This window comes from Lygodium microphyllum, chromosome 7 (genome assembly GCF_053477565.2).
Source record: "Lygodium microphyllum isolate KBCC chromosome 7, Lygodium_microphyllum_v1.1.10, whole genome shotgun sequence".
In the NCBI taxonomy this organism is placed as follows: domain Eukaryota; kingdom Viridiplantae; phylum Streptophyta; class Polypodiopsida; order Schizaeales; family Lygodiaceae; genus Lygodium; species Lygodium microphyllum.
Window position 1 is genome coordinate 30857769 of NC_141141.1, and position 11041 is coordinate 30868809.

The following is an 11041-nucleotide window of genomic DNA, read 5'->3' on the forward strand; positions in this document are numbered from 1 at the left end:
AGACGAAGCTCTAAGTGACTATCAAGCATGGGCAAACCAAGGGGCATCCATATTTTACCAAAGCATAAATGCAAGAAGCCTAAATGTCAAGCAGTGACAATAGACATAAACAGATCCAAAGCATGCCAACTGAAGCCAAATGCTAGTGAATGACGACCAATTCAAAGCCTAATCCAAGCTCAAAAGAATTCCGGAACAAAAAAGAAGCATTTGACAATCTCCAAATACATCGGTATGATCATTCAAATCTCCAGTAAGCATCTTGTATCCAAGAACCAATGCATACACCAAGTAAATGAGCTTCAGCCCACTATATTACAGCAGCATATTCATTGTCAAATGAAGCTCAATTGATGCCCAAATCTGCTCCAAATCAGTCCCAAAGTATAGACATAGCATCCCATAATATCCGAGCATCACCGGGCATCAATAGGCATAAAAAACGGGCAATGCCAAGAAGCATCAAACATTAAATGTCAAGTGTTGCCCTATTTTTGACAGTCATGGGACTGTGTATACAACAATGGCTAAAGGTGGAAGCACTCGTATCGATCGCTAGAAGCCAAGATCCAATGCCGGGGAGTCCAAAGATGATCGGGAAGGTTGCAAACAATGCCGGGAAGTCGAGGAAGGAACTAGAAATGCCAGGAGGGGATCAACCCAGCCCCCTAAAAATGCATTGCATTTTGCACTGGCTACTCCCGAGGACTAGGGGGTCTTCAGCAGTGCTATTGAGCACTTGGCAATGATTAGGGGGCTCCAATGCAGCCCTACAAGGTGTCAAATGAAGACCGGAAGATCAGGGAGGAGGCGAGAGATCAAAACATACCTGCAAATGAAGGTTCCACGACTGCCATTGAAGCTCGAGTTGAAGCTCTTCAAATCAGGGCTAAAGAGAATGCCGAGCAAGCTCCAATGCCTTTGCTCTGATACTAGTTAAAAGGGAAGTAGAGCCCAGGAGGAAGAAGCTTGGTGGTGAGAGTTATGGTGGCAGATGGAGAGCAAGAGCAAGAGCAAGAGAGAGAGAGAGAGAGAGAGAGAGAGAGAGAGAGAGAGAGAGAGAGAGAGAGAGAGAGAGAGAGAGAGAGAGAGAGAGAGAGAGAGAGAGAGAGAGAGAGAGAGAGAGAGACTCAAAAGTGGGAACTCCAACAACCACAATGTGTGGTCGAGCATTCATTTATTTAAACTGTGACTAAAAGAATAAATAATAAGTGACTGTGATAGGCACCCGCCACCTGCAGTGTGTAGTGGCATGTACTGTCAGTGTAGTAATACACAGGTGGCTAGGCAAAGGTGCCTTTACTCCCAATACACTCAAGAACACAAGAAGAGAGATAGAGGCCAAAACGTTTTCTTGATAACTTTTACTTCTTCTTTTACACACTATACAATGTACACAAAGTATAGATAAGACACAACATAAAGGAAAGTTGCCTATTAAGTCAAAAAATGCATAATTGATTGCACTAATCGACTGGTGCTATATCTTTGCCAATTATAGGTAGGTGTAACAAACTAAATATAATAAGTGATAAGTCAGTGGCCATGTGAGTAGTATCATAATGACCACCAACGTGGTAAGTGTAGACGCGTAAGACCCATTTAGCTAGGCAATCCATCATCGATGTCCACATGTGTTGAGCTTTCCATCTCAACATGTTTGTTTGCCTCCAAATCAAATGGCTCTCAGAAGTCCCCACTTGTGCTGATGTGTTGCTCATTTATGAAACCCACTCATTAACAAATGTAACTGACTACACCTTGGTACCTCGAGATACCCATCCTTATCATGTTTGCTTATGGTCTGTTTTGTTGATGTAGTGCACATGCATTGGCCAACATCTTTTCACCTTAACCACACTATCACTTAATAAAGAATCTCTTCCCCGTCACCCTCATTTTGTGCCCAATACTTGTCCACATCTCTTCTTCACTTATTTTTTCCCTCTTTATCTCTTCCACCCTTTTCTACTCTCTCCCATGGCATCCTTCTAGCTTACCACTGAGGAGGTTACACTAATCAACCTTACGGTGCTAATCGATGCCCATCAAGTCCCTATAGTCATGGCCCTATATCTATCACCATATAGTTCCTCTTCTTCTTGATATGCATCATCGAGAAAGGCCAGGATTTTCACAGCTCTATGTTTTTTATATTGAGCACAAGTTGCTTAATCAATTGGGGGTCATGCGTGATCTGTTACCAGATTTGCTTGGGAAGTTGCAATGTATGATGCATCGACACTATGTATATGCACAATCTTTTAGGTCTATGGGTGTGCAATTACAAAATAATCTCGTGGGAGGGTTAAGGATGAGTATTTTTTGTGTTCAAAGAACCAACAAACAATACTCAGGACCTTTGGCAACAACTGAGGTTGTTGCTATCATGTCGGGCAGGGTAGTAAGAATGCTCTTAATCGTCGTGATATTCATGTTTGCACTTGAGTTGATTGATGCATTGCTATTTCAAACTTGCATAGAGCATATATGCCAATGCTATATGTTCTCATTTTCCCAATGGGTGATGATGGTTGGCATGTAAATATTCACTATAATGATGTTGATGTTCCTATTAACATGCATGGATTGTCCAATACAAATTGTGTCACCCATATGCAATTTTATGTATTTTGACTTCAAGTGCATGAAGATATTGAGGTGTGCATATTGCGTTGTGGTTGACTATTGCAACAATTTATTGTTGATGCTTATTGTAGTATAGAGTAGTGCAGGCCATCTTGGTGTCATCAAAATTAGTCAATGTTGTGATCCAAGGCCTATAAAGTCTTGGCAAAAATGGTGGGGGCAAATGACAATGGGCCAATGCAAATTATTGGTGTCTCTATTGTTAGGAGGATAGTTTTGCCATCGTCATTTACCAGTGGGCCAAGACACATGTACCAATTGTATCAAGACACCATGGCTATAGTGCGATGTAAGGGAAAACCTGACCTTTCTATAACAATGACATGTAATCCAAAGTGGTTAGAGATAACTAGTGCTTTGTTGCCTAGATAGAGTGCTTATGACCGTTTGGATTTGACTGCTTGAGTGTTTCACAAAAAACATGTTGATTTGATGCACATGTTGTCGTGAAGAGACCTCTCTGGAAAGGTTGTAGCCTATGTTATTGTGATTGAATTTCAAAAGAGGGGACTACCACATTCTCATACTTTGCTAATTTTAGAGCAATCTTTTAAACTTTCCGAAGCAACTCACTATGATAGAATGGTTTGTGATGAGTTGCATGTTGATAGAGTTAAGTTTCCAGCCTTATTTGAGACAGTTTCAAAATGCAACATTCATGACCCTTGCAAATAATTGAACCCCAAGAGTCCATGCATGGACAAGGGTAAATGTACTAAAGGCTACCCTAAAAAGTTAGTGGGAATGACAAGATTGATAGTTTTGGCTATCCCATCTATCAAAGGCCAAATGATGAAAACACGGTGATCATAAATGATAATGTTATCAGTAATCGGTGGGTTATTCCATATAATCCTTTCTTGAGTAAGAAGTATAATGCACACATCAATGTGGAGGTGTGGTCACGAGTGTTAAATATTTTTATAAGTATGTGTGCAAGGGACATGACTACCTTGCACATGACTATGCAACCATCAAATTTTCTACAAGTGTTGATTCAGTGCAAAATGGTGGAAATATTCATGAGGTGGAAAAGATCCAAAGTTATTTGGATGCACGATATGTTTCTTCATTTGAGACATATTGGTAGATCTATGATTACTTATTCCACAATCAAAAGCCTAACATATAGTGGTTGCAGGTGCACTTGCCTAGTGAGAACTATGTGGTGTTTCAAGATGCAAATAGCATATTAGATATTGTGCAAATGAAGACCTCTAGAAGACTACTTTTATTGAATGGTAGCAATCGCGTTTATCTGAAGGCTAAAACTATCCGCTATCAAGACTTCCCAATGTTCTGGGTGTGGAATGCATGGCATAAGATATGGACAAAGAGGAAGTGTGAGAATGTATGTGGTTGGATGTATTTTGTGGTGCCTACATGTGGTAAGCTTTACTATTTGTAGATGCTTTTAATGGGGTGTTGGGGGTGTACTTCTTTTGAAAATCTACATACTATTGACAATGTGGTCTATGACACTTTTAGGGATGCCTGCATATTACAAGGGGTATGTTGTTGGAGAGTGATGACGAGTATGCTATGTGGTTGAAAGAAGCTACCTCTGTGCAAACCAATGCTCAACTTCATACTTTTTTTGTTGCAATTTTGATAAATTTTATGAGCCAACTCAGTCTGGCTAGTTACAGTAAAGATTTTTGGTGCCAATGGTAGAGGATATCCTACATAGATTACAATTATAACACATGCATGCCTCTCCCTATGTTTTGTAGTATGAGGCATCTAACATGGCTTTGTTACATCTCCATGACCTTTTACTCCATACATGGTGAAGACTATTTGATTTTGATGGGTTTCCAGAACCTCATCAGCCAAACTCTTAGCTGCATGCTAACCCCCTTTTGCAAGATGAGTGTGCATACAACACATCTAAGCAGCATAGGGTCTCTAAATCTATGGAGGCAATGTTGAATGATGCACTATAGAATTGCCTTTGGTACAATTATAGATGTTGTGGATACAAATGCTAGGGATGTATTCTTTTTGGATGGCCCCAATGGGTTTGAAAAGACTTTTCTATATAAGTGCTTGCTTGCAAGGTGCGCAGTGATGGTCATGTAGCATTGGCAATAGTGTCGTGTGGCATTGTTGCCTTGCTCTTGCCAGCGGTCATATAGCTCACTCACAATTTAAAACTTAAATAGTTAATCCACCTGTAACATTCTTGTTCAAAGTGACCTTGCTCAATTGTTGAGACAATCGATCCTTAGTTTGTGGGATGAGGCTCCTATGGCCCATCAATATGCCTTTGAAGCACTTGATAGAAGTCTGAGAGATGTTATGAGGTGTGATACGTCATTAGTGGACTGTTTTTTTTTTTAAAGGGGATTTTAGGAAAGTCTTGCTTTTTGTGGCAAAGGGAACACACAAGAATATTTTTAATGCTACACTGTCTTACTCTTTCTGGCATTATGTGAGGGTGTTACAACTATTTGCGAATATGCAAGTGTCAGCGGCGGCAGTTGGTAATGTGGTGGAAAATGGGTTCATTTGTTGGATTCAAGGGATAGGAGATGGGGTGGGCATTACCAACAACTATGGTAAGTTGTGTATTCCACATGGCATGGTGTCAAATGGACACTCTATCGTGACCTTGATTAGTAGTGTCTATAGTGATGTGTCTAGTGTGGATGATTATATAATGTATTTCAGTGAGCAAGTTATACTTGTGTCTCGAAATACAAAGGTCTCCACTTTGAATGAATATGCATTGTAGTTGATTCTATGGGAGGCTAGGCATGATTATAGTGCAGACTTGATTACAGAGACAAATGACTCATTTTTGTAGTTGATTCGATGGGAGGTTATGCAGTATTATAGTGCAGACTTGATTACAGAGACAAAGGACTCATTTTTGTATTATATTGAGTACTTAAACACGTTGGATCTTGGGGGTGGATTTCCTCCTCATTTATTGTTGCTAAAGGTAAATGCATATATTATTCTTCTTAGAAACCTAAATCTAGGAAGGGGTTTGTGTGATTATAGGCAATTCATCTATAAGGCCTTCAATAGAGAGGTGATAGATGCTGAGATAATAACAGGGGCAAATGTGAGTGAACAAGTTTTCATTCCTAGGATTACTCTTGTTTCCAATGTTGTGCAACTACTATTTGCTATGAACCAAAGGCATCTTTCCATCTGATTGGCATTCGCTATGACAATCAACAAGTCGCAAAGGGCAGACTCTATCCATTGTTGGGCTTTATCTAAAAGCCCTAGTATTTATGCATGGTTAGTTGTACATTGCATTTTCAAGGGTGAGATCTTCGCATAGTGTGAAAGTTCTATTGGGTGATAAGGATGGGGGCATGACCACAAATATTGTGTACAAGGATGTACTTCGAAAGGTGTAGTGATGTGTGTTGTTGCTATTGTTGACGGTGTAGGGTCACTAGTTTGGCATATATGTGAATTGCTCTTCATGCTATTTGGGTACTATGTACTTTTTTGAAAGTGGATTATTTTTCATGTTTCAACATTTATTTGTCTTTTGCATATGTCTATCCTAGAGTGGGACTATTACCAGCTTCTAACTATCAAAAGCAGCTACAATGCATGTTGCATGCGGTAATGAGAGATGATATCATATGAAGGACGCTTACATGAGTTGTTGGGCATTTACATGATAATGTTGTGGGAGCTTTCACTCAACCGCCAAGACCCACGGACCGCTTATTGTTTCAAGCATTCCAAGCCGAGCACTAATGGCTACCTCTCGCATAGCTGACATGCCATCCATATCTACGGGTGTAGTGAGCTTACCTCCATGCTGATTGAGTTACCTCCTCTCCCGCGCACTCTAGTAGCTCCACGATTCAAGTGCAAGCTTCAAGCAAGCTCCATCCTCAAGCTCCACACTCCAAGCTCCATAGCCGCGAGCAAGAGAAGAGAAGAGAAGAGAAGAGAAGAAGAGAGGAGAAGATGGAGAGCTTCTCCTCCCCAGTCCCTCACCCTCGCACACTCACTCCCTCACACTCTCACACTCCCTCTCTCAAGCACAAGCTCAAGCAAGCAAGAAGAAGAAGAAGAAGAAGAAGAAGAGGAGACCCACTTTTGGCCACACACAAGAATGAGCTTCTCATTCACTTTTCAGCTTTATATACAAAACCCTAAATCCCTTTTGGGCGGTCATCCCCTTATCCCCTTTTTTACATGGCCAGCCATGGCTTAGGCCCTTTTTCCCATTGTCCTCCTATCTTCTTAGCTTCCTTCCTACTTCCCATCTACCTTTACAAATTGCACACGTGAGAGCTCAATGCTCCTTAAATTAAATCATAATGCGCTTGCGCTCTTTTACAAAAGTATTGACTTGCGCTTTTGCTTGTGCGCCTTTGTCTTTCGTTTCACTTTGCCTTGGCCTTTGTCTTCTGCTTTAGCTTTTTCAAAATTTCCACCTTGTTCATCTACCGGTTAATATTACCCCCCGCCTAGACTAGTGCCAGTCCCATGGCGCTCACCGTCGTAGGTAGCAAGCTTTGGCATGCACTGAAGACGTGGGTGGAAGGGACATCGGTGGTTGCCATGGAGAAGCGTTGGTGGTGGTGTGGAGGAAGGTCATTGGGGGCTCGTTGGTGGCCTAGGTGGCTGGTAGTAGGATTGTTGGAGTTGGTGGTAGGGTTGTTCTTTGTTGGGAATTGCATTGATGGCCAGCACAAGTGTTGGTTTGTTGGGGATTCTGCACATGACGATTCTTGGCGGGCTTGCAGGATGATAAAGGATAAGAATTCAGAGTTGGGTGTCGATGAAGAGCGAATGACACTTTCGTTGGAGTCTTCAATACCTGCAATTGAAAACCTTTCAAAGGTGGTCTCCCCCTAGGGGTAGTGCTAATCTTCTCTATCGTGCACAAGACATAGTTCAATTAGTTTGGAAGACGGGTCGAACTCTAAGCAAGCTGAGATTATTATCCTGCACTTGAGGACCCAAACTGTGTGTATATTTCGGTGCAGATATTATATGAGTGCTCGTGCATACTTAGATATTACGTAGTTAGAAGATCGTGGGCTAGTTTCAGTAGCTGGGAGCTATTGGACTTGCTTGATGAGGACGGTATACTTTTCATGGCCATCCGTGCGATGCTAATGATTGCAATGGTATTAAGGCATAGTGCAAGAGGGAATCGTGAAAATGGGTCAGGGTGACAGGTCTAACCAGAGGCAAGACAAGATACCTAGTTATGTCCTGCCCTTGATGTGCCCTGAATAATTGTGGGTGATGCTAAAGGGCTAGGGGACTAGGGACGAAGCCAGCCGACCAAGATCACTAGATGTACCTAATTTGAGGACCCCTAGGTGTTGTGCTGTGATCGTGGGTGCTTCATATCTTTTCATTCTTTTCTTTTCTTTTTTCCTTTTTCGTTTTCTTTTTTGTTTCTTTTTCTTGTGCTTTTTTTTTTCTTTCTTTCTTTCTCTTATATTTTCTCTTTTTCTTTTTTTTTTGGACTTGCCTGAGTATAATCATTGCAATATGTTGAGGCTTAGGGTCCAATTTGGAGGATCTGTCGCAACGCACATTTTCTCTCCAACCTACTTGGGGGAGGTGCAGAGGGGGCAAAGAAGCCCCCTCTGTGGGGGTTCGGGGGGGACAATCCCCCCTCGGCCCGTAGGGCCATTACAGTAAATGCCATGTACAATTTGAAGGACCGTTTTTGTCAAGTTTTGAACTACTTGCTCTAGATTTTACCCCAGTGATAGATCTATGATGTGGTTTCGGTTCTATATGGTCTCTCGGTCAGTTTCAGGGTGTAAAGGTTAAAATTTTAAAAAAAATCTAAATTCGGTCCAACAAGTCCAAATTACAGAGTCCGAGTGCCCGATTCGGCCCGTCCGAGGGCTGAGTTGAAAGGGCTAAATGTAATTGGTCCGAATGTCAAATCCGGCGAGTCCGAGTCTGGTTTTCCAAGGGCTGAGTGGGCCAAGGGCTAAGTCAAGTAGGCCGAGGCCGTATTTCAAAGTTGGTTCGAATGCTCAATTCGGACAGGCCGAGCGGTGGGTGTCCGAGTCGCGTGGGTCGAGTCAAGTGGTCCAAGTGGTAGTGGGCCGAGTCAGCAGGACCGAGGGCCGAATTTTCGAGCGGTCCGAGGGCCGATTCTGGGACTCAACCCAGATTTTCCGTCACTCGGACACGCCGAGCGCGGCGCGGTTTTTCGTCGGACTTCACAAAATTCGCCGCGCCAAGCGTTGAAGGCCTTCCCACTGGTCGAGCAGCTCCAGATTCAACCTACTTACGTAGGGGAAGGTGTAGAATTACTTGGGCTAGGAAAATAATTCTCGAATGGCTAGATCAAAGCGGATCCACTCAACGAAGCTTTCTTCCTCTCTCCTGCTCTCTTGAAACCCTACAATGCACAATGTGGCCTTTCTTGCCACTCTTGGCCCCTTATCACCCTGTTCAGGCCTGCACTCACCTCAATCTTGCTTCCCTTAGTAACATTTAACCCAAATTTTCATTTCTTGCCCTTCTTTTCCCTGTTTTAACCTGTTATACAGCAATAGAAAACCCTATTGTTTGCTCTAGCGTTTTTCTCCTATCCTTTCTAAATGCAAGAAAAAATTACAAGGAAAATACCTACACTACTCCATCATGCTTTCTCAAGTCCAAAACAACAAAAACCTACTTGCTAAGGAGATTGAATACCTCTTCAAACTCCCTCGCTTTCTACCTATCTACCTCAAGCACCGGTTCAGGGAAAACCCTACTTCAATGCTCGATTCGAAACGCGCAAGCGCTCAAGGCTTGAATCCGTTGGTCCCGATAATGGAACCAAAATGTGGGAGCTTTCACTCAACCGCCAAGACCCACGGACTCCTTATTGTTTCAAGCATTCCAAGCCGAGCATTAATGGCTACCTCTCACATAGTCGAGCACTAATGGCTACCTCTCACATAGCCGACACGCCATCCATATCTACGGGTTTAGTGAGCTTACCTCCATCCCGATCGAGTTACCTCCTCTCTCGCGCGATGGAGGTAAGCTCCACGATTCAAGTGCAAGTTTCAAGCAAGCTCCATCCTCAAGCTCCACGCTCCTCGCACAACATATGCTAAGGCTTTGAGGTGCCTTATATTGACAATTCTAGTATAAAGGCACAAAGCCTTAGCACCTTGGATGAAATAGTAAAGGCTCAAAACCTTGCCTTGCATGTAAAATTCAAGGTTCAAAGCATCAACTTGGGATGTTGGTTGTGAGCAATCTTAAGACTTAATGCCTTCACAATTCATATAACATGCGCATGGGAGATTCAAATGGAATTAATCGTAACTTTTAATGTGTTTGTCAATGGTCAGTTGGATGGGTCAGCAACATTATGCTTCATGGGACATCACCCAAGGCTTGATGCCTTAATCTAATCAAATAGAAACAATGACATAATTCATGCCTTAGTTGATGGCTACTAATATTACGAATAAGTAAAATTACTAAACTAGAACTACTAATTAACTCTATTAAGTAATACAAATACTACTAATAGTGCATAAGTCTATCTAATTAACTATTACTAATATAACATAACTCAAACAAATTAGTGATTAATAGTAGAATCACACACACACACACACACACACACACACTCTCTCTCTCTCTCTCTCTCTCTCTCTCTCTCTCTCTCTCTCTCTCTCTCTCTCTCTCTCTCATTTTGGTAATTAGAGCAAGCCTTTTCAGTTAACCCTAGTCAGTTCAATGCTTTCAACTAGATGTATGACAATTATCCATGAGATGGCTTAGGTGTATTGACCTCAAATGGTACCACTAAATGCAACTCAAGTGGCCTCGTTACTTGGATAACATATGCTAAGGCTTTTCTCCTACTTAATATAGATAATGTACTTTTTGCATCATGGGGGTGACCTTGAAGTGGCTTCGTACAACCTCTTGTCAACTCAAGCGGTGTCATTACTCGCACAGCATATGCTAATGCTTTAAGGTGCCTCATATAACTTGACAATCGTAGCACAAAGGCTCAAAGCCTTAGCACCTTGGATGGAAAAGTAAAGGCTCAAAGCCTTAGCACCTTTAAGGTGCCTCATATTGACAATCCTACCACAAAGGCTCAAAGGCTTAGCATGTTGGATGAAAAAGTAAAGGCTCAAAGGCTTGCATTGGATGAAAGAGTAAAGAGTCAAAGCCTTGGCTTGAATGTAAAATGCAAGGCTCAAAGCATCAACTCAAGGCTTATTGCCTTGGCAATTCGACAACATGAGCGCATCGGCAATTCAAAAAAAATTAATCATAAGGTTTAATGCATTTGTCAATGGTTAGTTGGATGGGTTATCAACATTATGGTTCATGGGAGGACAACAAGGGCTTCATGCCTTAATCTACTCAAATGGAATCAATGACATAATGCATGCCTTAGTTGATGGTCACT